Source organism: Candoia aspera, chromosome 9 (assembly GCF_035149785.1).
Source record: "Candoia aspera isolate rCanAsp1 chromosome 9, rCanAsp1.hap2, whole genome shotgun sequence".
In the NCBI taxonomy this organism is placed as follows: Eukaryota; Metazoa; Chordata; class Lepidosauria; order Squamata; family Boidae; genus Candoia; species Candoia aspera.
Window position 1 is genome coordinate 20,617,028 of NC_086161.1, and position 18,188 is coordinate 20,635,215.

Consider the following 18,188-nt stretch of genomic DNA (forward strand, 5'->3'; position numbering starts at 1 on the left):
AAAATCCTTTCTTTTCCCTGATTCATGGTGTAGTTTTGGGGTCTCCTGCATTGGAGCAAGGAAGAAGCTGAACGTTGGGAAGCTCAGCCATTTCCTTGACTTGTTCCAGCTCTCCTTTTCCACATAGCTTCGGAGCAACGGCACATTAGCAGCCAAGCCATCTGCTGATGGTTTATGCAGGACTTTGGTGAAAGGATCCAAGAAGCCAATTTGTGGACATGGCAGACTAAATACTGGGAGACCTTGTAGGAACCAAGAGTTTGTACTGCAGGAGGGTGTTCTTTACAATAAGAGTCAGGAGGCAGATGCTGTGATTTGATACATCTCATTCCCATCCCTGCCAGGAATTCCTGTATTGGCTCATCAAGCAACAGGGAAGATGAATTAAATAAGTTCTGCAGCCATTTATTCATATATTCAGTCATAGACGGGTTCTGTTCCTTTTCTTCAGTTGTCTTCAACTTTGTTTAAAACTTTACTCAAATATTTCCGCACATCCACACAAAACTGCACCTCAAAATGTACATTTTAAACACATTTTCTCTCACACATTTTGATACTTTCCCAGGGCCTGAAAACAGCAACATCCAAAGGATAGCCACTAGTGACATCTGGGGGGAAGCAGAGGAGTCAAAACTGTCCAACGACAGATGTCGTATCATGATCCTGCTTTAATCAGGACCGATGTTTCTGTCCTGATCAGGTACTTTTCCACTGGAATTTGCAAAGATAAAGTAGCTTGAATAGCCCCAGTCTTAAGTACTTTTACATTAAAGTAACGACTTATTAAAGTAAGTGCTTTTATTTTATAAAGTTCAGGGCCATGGTATTTCCTGTGACACTCTACGGAAGCAAAAGTTGGAGTTTGAAGAAGCAGGATAGAGTGTTGATGCTTTTGAACTTTGATGTTGGAGAAGACTCCTGAGAAAACTCTGGATGGCCAAGAAAACAAACCAATGGATCATCAAACAAATCAACCCGGAGTTCTCACTCAAGGCATAAATGATGAGGCTCAAATTATCCTACTTCGGCATATTATACAAAGATCTAGCTCTCTGGAAAAGGCTGTAATGCTGGGAAAGGTGGAAGGAAAGACAAGAATTGGATGACCAGTAGCAAGGTGGAGGGACTCAGTTACAGTGGTGATGAGTCCATCGTTGGAAGACCGGAAAGACCAGGTTAGGGGCAGATAGTCATGGAGAAAATCTGTCTATGTGGTCTCTAAGAGTCGACAGTGACTTGATGGCACATTATCAGTCAAAATGAAGACCTAGTTCTCTTGAAAAGTGTATAATGCTGGGGAAGATAGAAGGAAAGAGAAGAGGAGGACCAGCAGCAAGGTGGGTGGACTCAGTTACAGTGGCAATGGGGGTGCTGTTGGAAGAGCTGAAGGACCAGGTTAGGGACAGATCCTCCTGGAGAAAATCTATCGATGTGGTTGCTAAGATTCAAGACTGACTTGATGGCACATAATCACACAATCAGTTAAATCCTTTTGAATCCCAAGGGACTTGTCACTAGGAAATATGATTTTGTAATTTTACAGGAGTTTTATGTCTGTATAGTTATTAGAATTTGACATCAAAGTCACATCCTCAAAATGTGAAAATGTGCAAAGACGTTCGTCTTTTGCTAGCAAGCTACAACGTCACCTTTTTACAAAAGTAATGTTGCATTTGGGTATTATATTTGGTGTCTGTGAATCCAAGTAAATTCAGAGCCAGCTTGGTGTCGTGGTTAAGGCATCAGACTAACGACCTGGAGACAGTGAGTTCTAGTCCTGCCTTTGGCACAAAGCCAGCTGGGTGACCTTGGGCCAATCACACACACTCAGCCCTAGGAAAGAAGCAATGGCAAACCACTTCTGAAAAACCTTGCCAAGAAAACTGCAGGGACTTGTCCAGTCGCCAGGAGTCGACCCTGACTTGAAAGATCCAAGTCATCATGGCCATTCCTTTTTTAACTTCTTGCCTCTATATTTCCATCATAACAATTGAGGCAAAAGAGGAGATGCATACACACCTTGGAAAACAGTTACCAGAAGAAGTAGAAGGGAGCCCTGGGGACTGACTTGGCATTACAGCAATGAATGCTTAGTTTTTTTAAAAAAAAAAGCCTTTTCATGTATACAGTTTGTCTCCTTTTATAAAAAAAGCTGCTTCACAGCTGAAATTTAGCTGTCACCCATGTTGTTATTTCCTGGGCACTGTCTAAAATAGCCTTCTTCAACCTGATGCCTTCCATATGTTGGGGCTTCAAGCTTTTGCCCACTTCAGATCCAGATCCTGCGGATCTCAAGGGCCAAGAGTCTGTCTGTCTGCCAGCAGGAGAGCTCTCCAAAGAGACCCCATTTGGCTTGGTGGGGTTGGGGGGGGGGGGATGGACAGAAGGCAGCAATAGAAAGCACGTTCAAAAATGGGCTGGATTAGGCAGGGAGCCGCATAGACGAAAAATCCTGGAAAATTCCTCCCGTGCATGTCTATGGGAGAGGCATCAGGCTGTGCCCCAGAATGGTGCTCTTCTTCTTTCTCCCTCCTTGTCATGTGGTACAGGCATTGGAAATTGCCCCCAGAGCCATGCTCTGCCTGTTTCCCCAACTTCATTTGACATCCCAGTCTAGTCTGCAGCCCTGGGATTTCCTAATTGCCTCCCCATCCAAACATTAACCCGGGTTTTTAGGTTACCACAAGTATCTATCTGTGGTTTCTTTATCTCTGATTTGGATGTATCTGAAACACCAATTTTTTGATAGGTTCAGAAGAGGCTCTGCTTTGGAATCCTTTTTGCAATTGGAGATACAACAGCAGAGTCTCTCCTGTGGTGGCTCCCCGCTTTGATGGCAGGTTTTTTCAGCGGCCTGCAAAGATCTTATTTTGAGAGGTGTATATTGTGATTAAGAATTGCAGCAATGTATTGACATAGTCTTAGGTATTCTGGATAGGGTTTTGCATTGTGTGGATATATGTTGCTGCTGCTGAGTTTTATCTGCGGGTGCATGTGTGTATTCATTTTTTGTAATCCATTTTTATTTTGGCTGCCATGGGAACCTGTTACTGGCTGGCCTTTGCAAAACTATATAAATGAAACCATATGGTTTTTGTTGCAGAATAAGCAGCAGGCTTGACCATCTTATCCTAAGATCTTGAGCTGGGGGAGGAGAAGGAAGCAGGGATCATGAGCATTCAAGCCAGTTGCAAAAAAAAAAAGAAAAGTTGTCAAGACTATGCCCAACAGTTATACGGCTCACCGTTAATGCTGCTCACTTATAAATTTACAATATTTATATACTTCGCTTCTGTTAAATTATTCAAGGAAGCTTGCAACTTTAGCTTCAAACAATATCGATGGCTATATAAACAAAGAAGGAAAAAGCTGAATTAGGGCAACAGATACTCCAAACAAAGAACATTTTGTTAAAAAAAAGGAGATCATTGCAAAGTTTGTCCCAGATTTTAAAATTAGCCAACAGTGAAACTTCAGAGCGAAGGTGGGCAGAAGAAGCAAAATCTGACTAGAGAGGAATCAGAGCAGTTTATCCTTGGAGCATCTTTGCAAGTTGGGGTCCTCTTGATTTGTTGGTCTTCAGTACCCAGAACCAGCTATGGATCTCTAGGAGTCTCTCCATCCCATCTGGAGAGAACTGGGTTGAAGAAGGCTGTGCTAAAAGAATGGGCTGGTGGTGATATCTTTATATGGCAACCTAATGCCATTGAGAAGATTCAACACTTGTGTAGTATAGGACCTAGAGTTGGAAGAGTCCACATAAACCATCAGCCCTAACCCTAACTCAGTGCAGTAAATATCCCCAACAGATGGCTTGCCTACCTCCTGTCTGAATACAGCTAGTCCTCGACTTATGACCGTCTGTTTAATGACGTCCGAAGTTACGATGGCCTCCGAACAGATGTTTTACGGCACTCCTGAGCATCACAAAATGTCGCACCACCCCCTCCTGCGGTCACACAATTGCATTTCAGGTGCTTGGCAACCGGCTTGAATTTATGACCGGTTGTAGCGTCCCATGGTCACGTGATCACGTTTTGCAACTTTTTTGCTGTTTTCCAGCAAAAAACGCCCATTGGGGAAGCTGGATTCACATAACAGCCATGGTGATTTGCTTAATGACCTGTGATTCACTTAACAGCTGCCACAAAAATGGTGGTAAAATCAGGCCCAGTCATGCAGTGACTCGACTTACAACCACAATGGCTTACAGTGGAAATTCCGACCCAACTGTGGTCGTAAGTCGAGGACTACCTGTAGGTCCAGGGAAGGAGAGCCCACCACCTCCTTCTATAATGTTGAGATGCTCTTACTGTTAGGTAGTTTTTCTAACATTCAACCAGAACCTGCCTTCCTTAACTTAAACCTATTATTCTGTCTCCTGCGATCTGGGATGAAAAAGAACAGGTTGTGATCTTTTCTGTACGACACTCTTCCAGGTAATTTGGAGGTTGCTCTCCTACCATCCCTTCCCTTTCCTTCTGAATGTTAAGCCTTCCCAGTTCCTTTGGTCTCTTTTCAAGGCTGAAGTTTCAAGGCCTCCGGTCATCCCAGGTGCTTTTCCACAAACCTGGACCCATTGGTAGAATCCTTTTTAAACAGTGGTGCCCAGATCTGGATACCCTGCTTGAAGTGGGGTGACTTGGAAGCTGTAATTCTGATAATTCAAAAGAAGATATTAGAAAAAGGTGTATACAAAAAGGCAAATGCACCAGGATTTCCATCATAAGTCATTGTGGTCGTAAATTGAGTCACCACGTGACCGGACCTGATTTTACGACCATTTTATGGCAGTCGCTAAGCGAATCACAGGTTGTTAAGGGAATCACTGTGGTTGTTAAGCGAATCCAGCTTCCCCAATGGGCATTTTTGTACCATATGCATATAAATCAAACACAGTGAGAAATTGAGGGGTGCTGAGATTGACAATCAGAGAAAATGAGAAGAGAGATTCATACCGACAAGTTTGGAAAAAGGAGAAATGGAGATTCCCCGAAACTGAGAGATTTGACTCAATCCTATTGGGAGTCAAATTTCTCCCATGCTATAGCCTTGATCCAAATCAGTCTCTCCTTGTTTGTTTTTGAGATATAGATTGTGATGCGTGCAGTTACAGAGATTACCACATATCAGTTGGCCTGTAGGCAAAACATTCGAATGGAGGCTGTAGGTGCTTCAACTGGGAGAACAGCAACTCCAGAGTAATGCTGCCGCTGGGGGGCGGGGGGGCAGCTTCATCATGAGTGAGTTGGGGGTTGAAGCCAAATTATTTTTCTGTTTGGCAGGATCTGGTGGGGCTTCTCCTGTCTTTGCTTCTAATTGCTCTTGGCCTGAGCCTTTTCCAGACAGGGCTGTTAGGAATTATTCAGCAATTCTGCTCATTGTTTTTCTTTTGATAGCTTCTATTGATTTTTGGAGGGGGGAAGCAGCAGACCCCTGCTAAGCCATGCATCAGACAATGGGCTTTCTTCCCTGCTGCGTTTTTCTCTCCAGCTTTGGCCAGGAGTCATAGTTTTAACAGCGTGAGCTTGCCAAAAACCCAGCATGTGCCTGCAAATCCGGAAATGCTTCCTTAATTAGTTTAAGGTATCTGAACATTGGTAGTTTGTCATTCTGGGGGTACAGGTTGCCAGATCCAAGATTAGAACGTAGAGGCAGTTAATCTGCAGGTCATGGAGCTTTATGTAAGTGGATCTCCAACTTTTCACTGCTAAAAGAGACATGATTTCCCTTCCTGAATTAAGATTGAGAGGCACACTTTGCTCCTGGGGTAGCTTTACACAATTAAGGCCAATCAAAGTGGGGTGGATAGGAGGCCATCTCATTTAGACACTGGCTGTTTTTATTTTCTTTTAAACCCTGTTGAAATTACATCTTATTTGAGATGTGTGTGTGTGTGTGTGTGTGTGAGAGAGAGAGAGAGAGGGAGCATGTGCACTTTATCTAGTTTTCATATGTTGTCATTTTTTTTCTTTTTTATTATGGCTAGGAGCCTCAATAATTGGAAGGGCCCAGGCCCCTCAGCTAAGCGAAAATGGGTTAGGAGTTTATCATTCAGTGTGTTGTAGGAACCCAACTGTTGACTTTACCATGTTGGGTGAATCAGGCCACTATATGATACCATCATGAGGTTGTTCTGTTGGGGACACCATGTTGTGGTCAGTTAACCCAGGTTTAAGATGTGATAGCTTGCACAAGTTGAGTATATAAGATTATCTGCTCCATATAGGACCCCATGTCAGCTTCTTTCCATATACAATAAACCTGGACTTACCAGACTGATAGGAGGGAAAGGGGTGTCCAGATTTGTCTTCTTGCATTCAAAGTTTACTAAACTGTGGTCTTGTCAATCAAGGGTTTGTGTAATTTGGTTGGGGATCCTTTTAGAGATGTGCCTTCCTTTGAAGGAGATGTATCTGAGTTGGGAGGATTAAGTTGTGCTTATTGCAATGGCCGAACGCGTAATCAGGCTGAGTTGTGACTGATAGCCTCCTCTGTCTCATGGAGGCTTTATTTTCTTGGGGCACCACAGCTGTTCTCTCCCGCATGGATTACTGCTTTCTGTTACCGGTGTGTTATACGTCCATATGGCTCTTTCCACCCTTTTTAAAATTTTAGTAATATGCTGTCATATAAGAATGCACGTCCAGAGATATTTTGCAGAGGAAACTTCTATTATTGCATGTCCAGTGATGCCCCATGGGCTTACTTCGTGGCTTTTCCAATGCAAAGGCTGAGTTCAAGTCTACAAGAACCAAATGTAATCTCATGTTGATCTTTTTTCAGCGAGTGGGGGATTGACTTAATTTCTTTTGCATTACGAATGCACAAAATATGTGTTTCTCCTCAGAGGAATAGGTACGTGTGAGTGGCTGTTTAGCAGACTTCCCTGTGAAGGTATTGCTGTGAATACTAACACATGAACAATCCCAATCCTTCTAGCATCTGCGAATTGACAATCCTCTCTACTCCTGAACAGATTGCTAAAAAGCAGAAGACATAACACGTACTCATAGGTCACCCCCAGTCCATACCTAGGGCAAACTTAGACAGTTCAGGGGTTGACTACCATGTTGGCAGTACTCATGACATGGACCCCAGTTTTTCCTCCAGATGCTACTTTTTCTCTCAAATTTGTCCTCCAAACTGCTTTATAGCTGTTAGGGCAATCACAGCTTAAGGCACTGCCAGGTGCAATGTGTTTCAAAGCTGTGCTAGTGCCCGTTTCACTTGCTAGATGCGGCTAAGGCTGAGATGGTCTGTGGGTGGTTCCTCCATGCTCTGAGACCACACCATGGAAATTCACCTGCACATGGTCAGTAGTTGAAAACGCTTTTTTTTAAAACAAAGAAACAAACAAAAAACTTTCTCCCAAATAAGGTTGGAAATGGAAATGGGAGGCCACTGGGAGGCCACCATCATCATCATCATCATCATCATCATCATGGTTGATCTCACAGTCAGCCAGATGTTTAGACTGGATTTGGCATTTTTGTCCACCTATTGAGTCCTTCCCAAGGACCTGGGATGATGATGATGATGATGATGATGATGATGATGATGATGATTGTACATTGGAGGATTTGCCTCCTAAAGGCCTTTTGCTCACATTCTCACCCTTAAAAACCCAATCCTTTCCAAATTCCCCCTCCCAAATCAGCCACACCTTCCTGTGACATCCTGCGCCAGCCCTTCTGCTGGTCAATATAGCAAGTTGGGACCTCCTAGACTTTAGAAAGTAAGTTGCCTATTTTGTGTTGGGGAAGGGTGCTGTGCTACAGGTAGGAAGAATCAAGGTGTGGAATTTTCTAAGGATGCAGTAAACGGATCAGGGGATTCTGAAACTGGCTAGATTATATTATTTGATAAAATCTGCTTGTGAAATTTAGCAGAGAATGGGTAAAAGAACAGGATGGTATGGGGAGCAGCGTTACCCCTGATTGAGTCTTCTCTGATGGGTTTGTTAGACAGAAATGGAGTGCTTGTTTTTCAGGCTCCATCAACTGGGTAAGAAAGAAAGATGGACATTTGCAACAGAGAATTGGACTAAGAGAAGGCGAGAGAGACACACAGACATTGCAGCCTACAACAACAGTACAGTACTGTTGGTTGTAGAAAACACACAACCTTTGTAGTGGAGATGTCTGTGCTCATGTTCAGAATGCAGTGAAGATTGTGCTGCTGAACAGCATGGCATGGAGAAATCACTGCCACAATCACACCCATTCCAGGATAGTCACCACATTTCCTGACCCCACAAAACGGGGTAGTCCTCAACATTGGGGGGAGGCCATAAGAGAGGACTGTCTAATTCTTTTGTCACATCTTTAATCAAATGGTATCTCCTGGCAGGAGTATAATTAGGCAAAGATTAGGTCCTGGCACTGGACCTAACTTCTAATCAATTCAGACTCGGAATTCCCATGAATTTCCACCAAGGTAAACAATGCTAACTGGCAGGTAGAAATTTCTGGGGGAAAAGCCAAGTCTGTACAAGGAGAGATTACATTGTTAGGAATGGGAGGGAGAGGGGAAGAACGGGATTGGCAGGGGTGTTTTTGTCTGCCTCCCCCATTTCCTGTCCTCCTTTGGAGAGTATCCCCAATAATGAGTAAAATGGACTTTGCCTGCTTCTGGTGCCCCTCAAATCTGATTGTACAATGGGTGAGCAGCGTGGGAAACTCTGCCTGGTGCCCCTTGGTTTGGCTCATGATGGAAGCCTGGAGGTACCTTTCAGACGAAACATTGAGATATCTTCAGCCGCTGTTGGAAAACAGCCACGGCTGTGGTAGAAAAGGGCAGCCAGGATATTTCGGATAGGATAGAAAAACCACAATGTGCCTTGTCAATAAGCAGTGTGTCCCCTGTAAGATAGTCTTCCCCATCAGGCCCTCCAGATGTGTTGGGCTCCAACTCGCATCATCGCTATCCAGTTTGGATCAAGTCAGATTTGAAGGAGGTGGCTGACAGAAGGTCAGGATCTGGGGCCTTCCTCTTTACATGACTTCTCCACAATTGCAAGGGTTCTACTTGCGTGGTCTTCTGGTTCACTCGCCTTCTAGAATGCTTCATGGCAAACGGACTGGGCGTTTGGTCCTCTGGTGCAGCAATTGTGTGGACAGTTTTCGGGCAATGAAAGCAGCAGTATGAATTCCCAGGATGGGCCTTAGGCAGAAGGGATTTGGGGCGGGGGAGATAATCCTGCATCAGGCAAGGCAGTAGAGCCACTCTTATGGAATTAGCCAGCCAAAGAAACAAGCCCCAGTCTTAATGTCTCTACCAGTTGGAAAAGAGCTGGTTATGTCCATACAACACACTTAATTGAGTCTGTTGAAGAGCAGCAGCAGCATTTGCATAACATGCTAATCTTGATCAGGTTTGGTGGTGGGGCTTTCTGCTTGGTGACTGGGCATCAGGGAATGCGACCCACTTAGAGAAGTCTTGAAACTAATACTCGATCTGATGGCTTTCAGCCATGTTCCTCTTAATTTCATGCCCCTGTTCAGCAAGAGCCCAGATGAAACCTCTAGTAAGAGTGGCCTCCTCCTCCTCTGAAACTTGGCCTATGTGTGTATGTGTGAGAAGGAAGAGGATCTCAAGAGAGGAAGAAGGAGTATCAGAAAGAGATCAACTATCCCCTCCTACTTTTGGCTTAGCCCCCCACCCACTGTGTGCATCAACCCCATCCCAATGTATCCTGCCCTCAGATTATCCTTGAGGAAATACATCCCTTATAGGTAGTCCTCGACTTATGACCACAATAGGGACTGGAAAATTCATCATTAAGTGGTGTGGTTGTTAAGCGAGGCATCACATGACCGCACCCAGTTTAAAACCTTTTTTGCTGCGGTCTGTAAGTGAATCCCACAGTTCCCCATTGACTTTGTTTGTCGGAAGCCAGTTGGGAAGGTCGCAAATGGCGATCACGTGACTCCGGGACACTGCAACCATTGTTAATACACACCGGTTGCCAAGTGCCCAAATTTTGATCACATGACCGGGGGGACACTGTGATGCTCGTAAGTGCAAGGACTGGTCATAAGGCACTTTTTTCAGTGCCGCCATAACTTTGAACCATTGCTAAATGAATGGTTGTAAGTCGAGGACTGTTAAAGGTGCAAGCACCGAGTCATGTCTGACCCTTTGGGGGGACACCGCTTTCATGACATTTTCTTGGCAGACTATAGAGTGGGGTGGTTTGCCATTACCTTCCCCAGCCATCACCTTCCCTAGCAAGCTGGGTGCTCATTTTACCGACCTCGGGAGGATGGAAGGCTGAGTCAACCTGGGCTGGCTACCCGAGAATCCAGCTTCCGCTGGGATCGAACTCGGGTCGTGTGGAGAGTTTTGGCTGCAAAGCTGCCGCCTACCGCTCTGCACCACACAAGGCTCACGTTGAGGACTACCTGTATTTAAAAAACAAACTTGCCCGGCCTGGTTTACACTTTTTGCATAGGGGAGAGAATTATTTCCCATTTCCATGGCACCTTCGTTTGGAAGGAAATGCAAAGCTTTCCCCAAGCATGAGCAAAGCTGGGTACGTATCAAGTACATTGATGCAACTGGGCAGAACAAAACACCTATTTGGATTTTGTAGGATCTCCAGATGAGAAGCAAGATGATACCCTCTTCTCCTGTGCTTCCCTTGACATCCTCTTCATTCTTAACTGGTCTTCTTGTCAGCCAGCTCTCCATGGTGCTTGGAAACATCCAGGGAACTGGGAAGTATACTTTTCCCAGGAGAAACGAATTCTTAGCATGGGTATCTGGATGCCAGAAAGCTTCGATCCCAGGCTCCCCAGTGCCAATATTATTGCTAATGGGCCATTCAAAGCGTGAGGGTGTTATGTGCATCAAGAGAACTTCTGCAAGAAAGACTTCCGCAGAGGATCCGGTGTCAGTCTCAGCCTGATGAAGAAGCTATGTGTTCAGTCAATGATTATGAACTTGGATACCATGTCTGGGTTGTTTGAGCGTGATGAGCTGCTGACAAGTGTCTCTGTGTTTACTGTCTTTGGTTCAGTGGCGCTGAGCGGTTTGGCTCAAATGAAGGAATGTAAGGAGATCGCTCCTGGACAGCCCTTTGGTTAAGGCAGACTTGAGACACTTCAATGCCTTCGGTGCCTCCTTCTGAGTTAGAGGCACAACCTGCTGGGATTTTCTCCTCTCCAGATATTCAGGTTGATCAAGTAAATGTCCAGTGCTTGCAGGTGATGCTGTTTGTTTCAGGTTGTACCTTGGGGGTCAGATAATTCATCTCTTTAAAATTATTTTGGCCATTGCCTATTTAATAAATCAAAACAAAGAGGAATTTTTTTTTAAAAAGGATGCAAAAGCAATACGACAACAAATATATATATATATATATACACACACACACAAACACACAGTATATTCATATACACACACACGTGTGTGCATGCATGCACACTCATATATATATATATATATATATTTATCTTTATCTTTGCAATTTCAATACAAGAAAAATGATCAGCTGTTTTGGAGGACCAGTACAAAAAAGTCCCCTGTGAGCTGAGATTGTGTCCCTGTCATTGAAACTGCAGCTCATGTCCTGCTACGCTGCACCCTCTATCAGGACTCTCGGACCCGCCTTATAACTCCTTACCTGGTGAAACACCTGGGAAATTCTAATCTTTTTTACGTTATCAGATCAGTATGATTCAGTCTCTTTGAATGTAGCTAAATTTTGTTATACTGTCTGTAAAATTAGGCAGGCTTTTGTTATCCACCGACGAACCCACCACCAATTGTAATATTTTATCTTGTTCTGTTTTGACTTTATTTGTAATGTGTTTGTTTGCAATTCTGGTCAGTGACTGTAATAAAAATATTAATTGATCATATTTCATTGCAATCATCCATACATAATCTACATGTGTAGAGATGCAAGACGCAACAGGAGTTCAATCCACTGAGTAACTGGGGCTATAAATTTAAATTTCCAATATTGAAGAAGTAGTCTTTTGGAATAAGAAGGTAATGGAGAATCCATTTGCATGGTCCAGCTGTCAATTTCCATGTAATAGATACATATAGGTAGTCCTCACTTAACCTAATTTGTTTAGTGACGGTTTGGACTTACAATTGTGCTGAAAAAAATGACTTATGACCGGTTCTCACACTTATGACCATCGCGGTGTCCCCGCAGTCACATGATCAGGATTTGGGTGCTTGGCAACTGTTTCACATTTATGACCGTCATTTATGATCCCATGGTCACGTGATCACCATTTTCGCAAGCAGAATCAATGGGGAACCACACGATCTTGATCGCTTAATGACCTTGGTGATTTGCTTAACAACTGCTGCAAAAAGGTCGTAAAATCAGGTCAGATTCAGTTAATGACCACTTTGCTTAGCAACCGAAATTCCTGTCCCAATTGTGGTAATTAAGTGAGGACTACCTGTAGTTCAAAAGAATATGGACATGTTTTTGGAGATGCAATGAGAGTAACACTTAGTCCTCCTAGTTTCTAGTCCTGAACCTTCACCCCAACCAAATTAGCCCTCAGATGGATTGAGCTATGTTGCAAAGAAAATTTATTTTTATGGTACTGTATATCTATTAAGTTTTTGAATTTGTTACTCTTCCCTCCCTCTCTTGTTTTTCACTGCTTGTATTCCTAGGGAATGACTTCTGTAGCTTGATCCTATTTGGGAGGGCGGGAGCAGGAGAAATGGGAGGCTGCTGCCTGTCTGTCCTCTGTAGCAACCAGAGTTTTGAGATCTAATTTCTGCCATGGCCCTCTCTCAGGAGAGAGACCTTTTCATTTTGCTTCTGCCACTCAAGCTGGAGTTTGTGGGGTTTCTTCTTCTTGAATTACTGTGGAAGCTGAAAGAAAAATCAATACAAGGTTTTGTTTTCTCCCTTCTTTGAGTGGTTGCGAGTTGCCTCGAGCCTCCTTATCTTACCGATCTAATGGATCTCTTGGCAGCTTTCATTTTTGGAGGCGGAAAAGTGAAATTTGCTCCAAAAAGCATTTCTGTTTTGGATTTTTCTCTGGATCCTAGATAGAGGGGGTTGGGGGACACTTCATGGGGCAGATCACACCATATGGCCATGGGCTGTCGCTTCTAATCTCTATAGCTCCTGACTAAAATCCCAGTTTGATTCCCCCCATGGCTAAAAGATCAGGCTCTGAACTTGACCAATCCAGGAAGTCTCAGCCAAACTTACCTTGCCAGGCCGTTATGAAGATAAAATGGAAAGATCGTTTTTCTCCAGGTGCTGAGAAAAAAAAAATGAAAGACTAATTTTGAAAAGCAGGCATAAGAAGTCTTCAGTCAAGAGATGTCTTTTGGAGGTGGGGTGTCCATAAAAATGTTTTAAAATTGTGTGCAAGGGTTTAAGTTCTCTAAAACCTGTCTGACAACAGGAGGGGAGGGGGTGGGGAAGGACATGGTAAAGGATAAAAGAAGAGTTAGACCAGATCATACACATGTTGGATTTTTTGTTGTCTTCACCATGTTGGATTTTTGGTAACCTCTTATCTGGTAGCTTCTGGAGAATTTGAACACGTGCACCCACTGTGGTGTCATTTTATCAGTCAACATAAAGATATTGCAATTGTGGATTTTGGAATAGCCTGATATAAAACAGAAAACACTCTATTCCAGAGAGAAAACTTTCTAATGTCTCAGTATGAGGGATGCCTCCAGTTTTTAACCCAGGAAGGTACGGATTTCATTAGTTTGTAGTTTTGGAAACTCCACTGTAGTAATACAAATCCAGTGGCTAGTAGTCCTGGATGTCAGCCAGCCTGCCAGCTACTCCTGGGCACACAGGCAAGAGAAAAGGGTGGTTTTGCCACCCTCTTGCCTCAAGAGGCCTTTGGAGAGTCCCTGGTGAAATGCTGAGAAATTCCCGGGAATGGCCAAAGTGCATTCAGTGGAAAGAAGGACGGCTTTGAAGAATGGATGTGTTTGGAGCAGGTCGTGAAAAACGGGCAGCAGTTACAGACTGTTCTTCCCATGATGGATCATTCCAGGGAGTTAATGGTTTTTCCTTCATTGGGTCTTGGCAGACAGGAGACTTCCTTTGGGAGAACATGGTGGGTATACATCTGGAGATAGAAAGCAGACCTTTTCTAGGCAAGAAGTTGAGGTCAGTTGGAACAGAGGATGGCTCCTTGTGAGCAGTTGCCCATCCTTCATTCGCCTTTGGGCAAGTTCGAAAGGACTGTCAAATCCCTCCTTGGTAGATTTGTTGCAGCGGAATGAAAAAACTTCATTCAAATGAAGACATGGGAAGCTTGTACTGTTGAAAAAGTATTTTTCGTCTAAATAAATACCTGCAGGAAAAGGCTATAAAGGGACTACTACTTAGTCTTGTCCTTATTTCCAAGGTTCCTTTTGGACCCTACCTGGGTTCCAGAGTTCTTCCAAAACCAAAAAGATTTCCACCAGTTTTTCTGGAAATGGTCTGAACTGATTAGAAAAGAAGGAAATTGTAAGCTGAAGTGCCCTGTACAGTCCTTTGTTTGATGAATGGTTATTGTGTTACCAGGTATGCCAACCACGGCTATCATTCTGTGCAAGCACCCACAATTCCAGATATGCTCCCTTCTCAGAAAGGTGGAGATTCATATCTATCGCTTATTTCAGAATGCTTGAGAATTTCAAATTTCTCATGGGGGTATTTTTGAGTTTATTTTATCCCCGGAAATGGCCAAGGTTGCCAGTCCTGGCGATAATGTCTTCTCTTGACGTTTCATGCAAGTGTGGGGAGTCAGGGAGGCTGCAGAGAGAGCCCAGGAGAGATGGTGGTACAAGGAACGACTTGGCACTAACATATTCTCTTTTGGCTGCCTCCATAGGTGCTCGTAGTTCTAGGTGCCTTGGGTGACATGACGAAAGCAAGGTTGCGCCTCCAGACCACCAGCTCTGTGCCTTTTGGATGTCCGTGCAACATCACGATGCATGCACAGAAGGGGCAGAGCTAGCACATGATGCCACAATGCTGCTTTAGTCTGTCTGACGGGCTTGACTACGCTTTACTGCCAGTGGAAGCCCCAGGCTACCTCCACCCACAGGGATGTTAAATGTTCTCTCTTCCTTTGAGAAAAAATTCAAGAGAGCTGGTAGGAAAAAAACCTGCAGGGGTATTCCTTTGCCTAGCAGTACTGTACATGAAAGCTTTAAATGGAAGGAGAAGAAAATGGCTAGAATTTGCAGATCTGTTCCCTGTCCAGCAGAGTAGTGGGAAAAACCATTCCTTTCCACTGATGATGTTGAAGGAAGATTCATCTCCCAGTGTAGAGAATGGAGAGAGAGGCCCTGTCTTTCCTTGCAAGCTGCAAAATGGCTTAGGTTAACCCCCTGGCCTTTCAGCACGGCCCCACCTTTGAACCCTGCTGCCTGGAGCTTATGGCTCATGGTCATCCATGTCAGCTTGCACTGCCTTCTCTTCCTCTAATTCCACCCAGCTGGAAATTTCCTGTACCTTATTTTGGGATGTGGTAAATCAGCAGTTTGCTGAACTGGGTGAATGATGGCCTAGATAAGGGGGATGATTGAAGATTGGGCTCTAGGGAAGTGGATAAATGGCCACAGGTCTGGATGGGACTTGAGCTGTTCCATCACTTGTGCGTTGGATCCCACCTGGGAGAGACCGTGTGTTGAACTGGTGGGAAAGTCGGGTTCCAGCAGAAGGGAGATATTTGTTTTGGCAGCTGTGACTCCAGGCCAAATGCCAATTTCCAGTCTCTGTCGGTTGGATTGAAACTCTGTTCTGTCCCGTGTAAGATGTGAATTGGGGAGTGGGCTGCGGCATGTTTCCAGGAGAAAGTTCCAAAACTGTTCTCCATGGACAGTTGCTTAATGGTCCTCGATGCCCCCAGGGATTAATCCTTCTTTGCTCAACCTAGTAGCCTCCAGATGTGATTGGACTATAATTCCCAGAATTCCCAGCTACAATGGCTAAATTCCTAACACATCCAGACACTACTCAATTGAGACAAGAAGGATCGAAGTGTGACAGTGAAGGCCATGTGGCCAATCTGAAAACTAGATCAGAGCCTCTGTGAGCCTCCCGCGGGAGCCAGAGCAATGATTGGATAGATGAAACCTGGAAAATGCAAAGGAGCCAAATAGACCAGTGCCAAAGTGAAATGTCTGTAAATTGGTCGTCTTAAGTCAATTCAAACTATGAGTTTCAGTCAGTTCAGCAATTACATGTTGAAAGTAGAGTTATTTATCCATCTTTGTTGGTTAATCCTTTCTGTTTTAGTTGATTACCAGCTGAAAAAGCAACTCATCTGCATGCACTTATCTAGGAGAAAATATAACTTTCTTCATATCCTATGCTAAATCATAATGTGGTTGGCTTGATTTTGGCTTAGTATTTTGCATGAATCCCATCGGTTGTGGCTTATTCAACAATGAATGGCCAAGCGAACCATGGCTTAGCATGATGTGAGAATCCTGATAATAGCAGGCAGTGAAGGGGGTGGCAGTACTTTGCAAAGTAATGGCAAGACTTGAAGCTTGTTGTAACTTCATATAAGGCAGGAAAACATGAGAGTCCTCCATGTGTTCTCAACGTGACTTCTTGCATGGTCTAGCTCAGTGGCCAGCTTTCCTTGTGTTGGCCTGACTGCAGAGACCTGAGATCCCCACCAGCTGTTAGATAAAGCACAGGCAATACATCCCTAAAGCATATGAAGAGGCAGCTGGAAAGAGTTGGGAAGCAGAAGAAGCCATGGGAAATGCTGAGGAATTTAGAGGACTGTCTTAGACCCATTTCAGCCATTTGTCCATCAAGTGCAAGGTCTCCCATTGAAAAATTACACATTACCTGCTCCATTTTAGCTTGAGATCCCATGGATCCAACTCTTTTTTTTCACAATTAATTTTATTACATCGAACTAACTAATAAGAAAAATATTTGTACATAAAACTGTGTCAAGTATATCATACCATTTTAAAATTAAAGGATGAGAAACATAGAACTGGGATCTTTGGCATGCAAAGCAGGTACTGCTCCACTGCCCTGTTGTTCCTCCCACCTGCTGCTCAATCCCCCAAGCTGAAGGAGAACAGCAAATGCTGGAGCAACCAAACTAACAATGGCATTGGTTTAGATCTTCTCAGTTTTGTCCTGGATGGGATTCTCAGCTGAGATGTTACCCCTTGTGCTTGATGGCAGCTCTGCTGCTGATTGTGGTCTTGGTAGCTTGACTTACAAGGGTCACATTCTCGATCCATGGAAGTTATGCTGTAGAGATGTATGCCACCCAGGGTCACATTTCTTGAGTTGGGTGGCCTTATAAATGGAGAGAGAGAGAGAGAGAGGGTCACCACTGAAGGGTAGGTCTTGCTTCATCTAGTTGTGGACAAGTCAAGATTTTGGATCACTGAATTCCCATAGAGTAGTCTGCTCCCATTTCTAGCACCATTTGATGATGGCACAGTGATACCAAGAGGCCTTACTTACCTGACCCAATCCTGCCTTGCCTTACCTTACCTTGCCTTTCTTTTTCTTTTTGCTTGTTGATTGTCAAATAATCCCAGATATTCTTGACCACCAGTACAGGAAATTTAAATAACTGAATTAATAGGCCAACAAAAAGTCTAAGCTTCAGGTACTGATATGCCTCCTGTAGAGTCATTTCTAAATGGTCTAGATGACAGGCTGCTGAGCAGAACATTTGCTTAGCTCACTGCCTGCTCTTGGGGTTAGTTAGGGGAGTAATTTAAGTATTTTGAACATTTGGCGCATACGCCTCTTTCACTGCAGCATATATGTATTCTGCCAGTCAAGCAAAGATCTGGGAACTGCTGGTCAGGATCATAATTTTCCAGGAGATGGAAAACGTATCTGGCCATTGTGGTATGGAATCTCAATATTTTAGCTAAATCCTCCATACATTTGGACTTCGATTCTCTAACTTTCCCATAGTGATCGTGCTGGACATCTTGAGAGCTAATCAGCACATGTGAAGGACCTCCAGGCTGTGGACGACTGTTTTAGGTGACATAAACTTTGTTCCATAGAAGAACGTAGATATAAATAAACTTAACTAAATTAACATCAGATTCTGTTCCAGCTCACTTGTGAGCACAACTTCATAGGCTGTATATTGTTTCGTTTTCAGCCTGGCTTCTTCAGCTTGGTATGTTGGACTTCCATTGCCATAATCTTCATGGGGATTATGGGACCT

The 18,188-nt window shown here is 43.9% G+C and overlaps 2 protein-coding genes across 2 annotated transcripts in view; one reads left to right on the top strand and one right to left on the bottom strand.

Moving 5' to 3' along the window:
* The window catches only part of LOC134502748 (disintegrin and metalloproteinase domain-containing protein 9-like), a 658,699-nt gene that overhangs the window by 75,028 nt on the left and 565,483 nt on the right, over positions 1 to 18,188 (bottom strand). The window lies entirely within an intron of this gene.
* SFRP1 (secreted frizzled related protein 1) overlaps positions 1 to 18,188 on the top strand; it is a 43,986-nt gene that overhangs the window by 24,960 nt on the left and 838 nt on the right. The window lies entirely within an intron of this gene.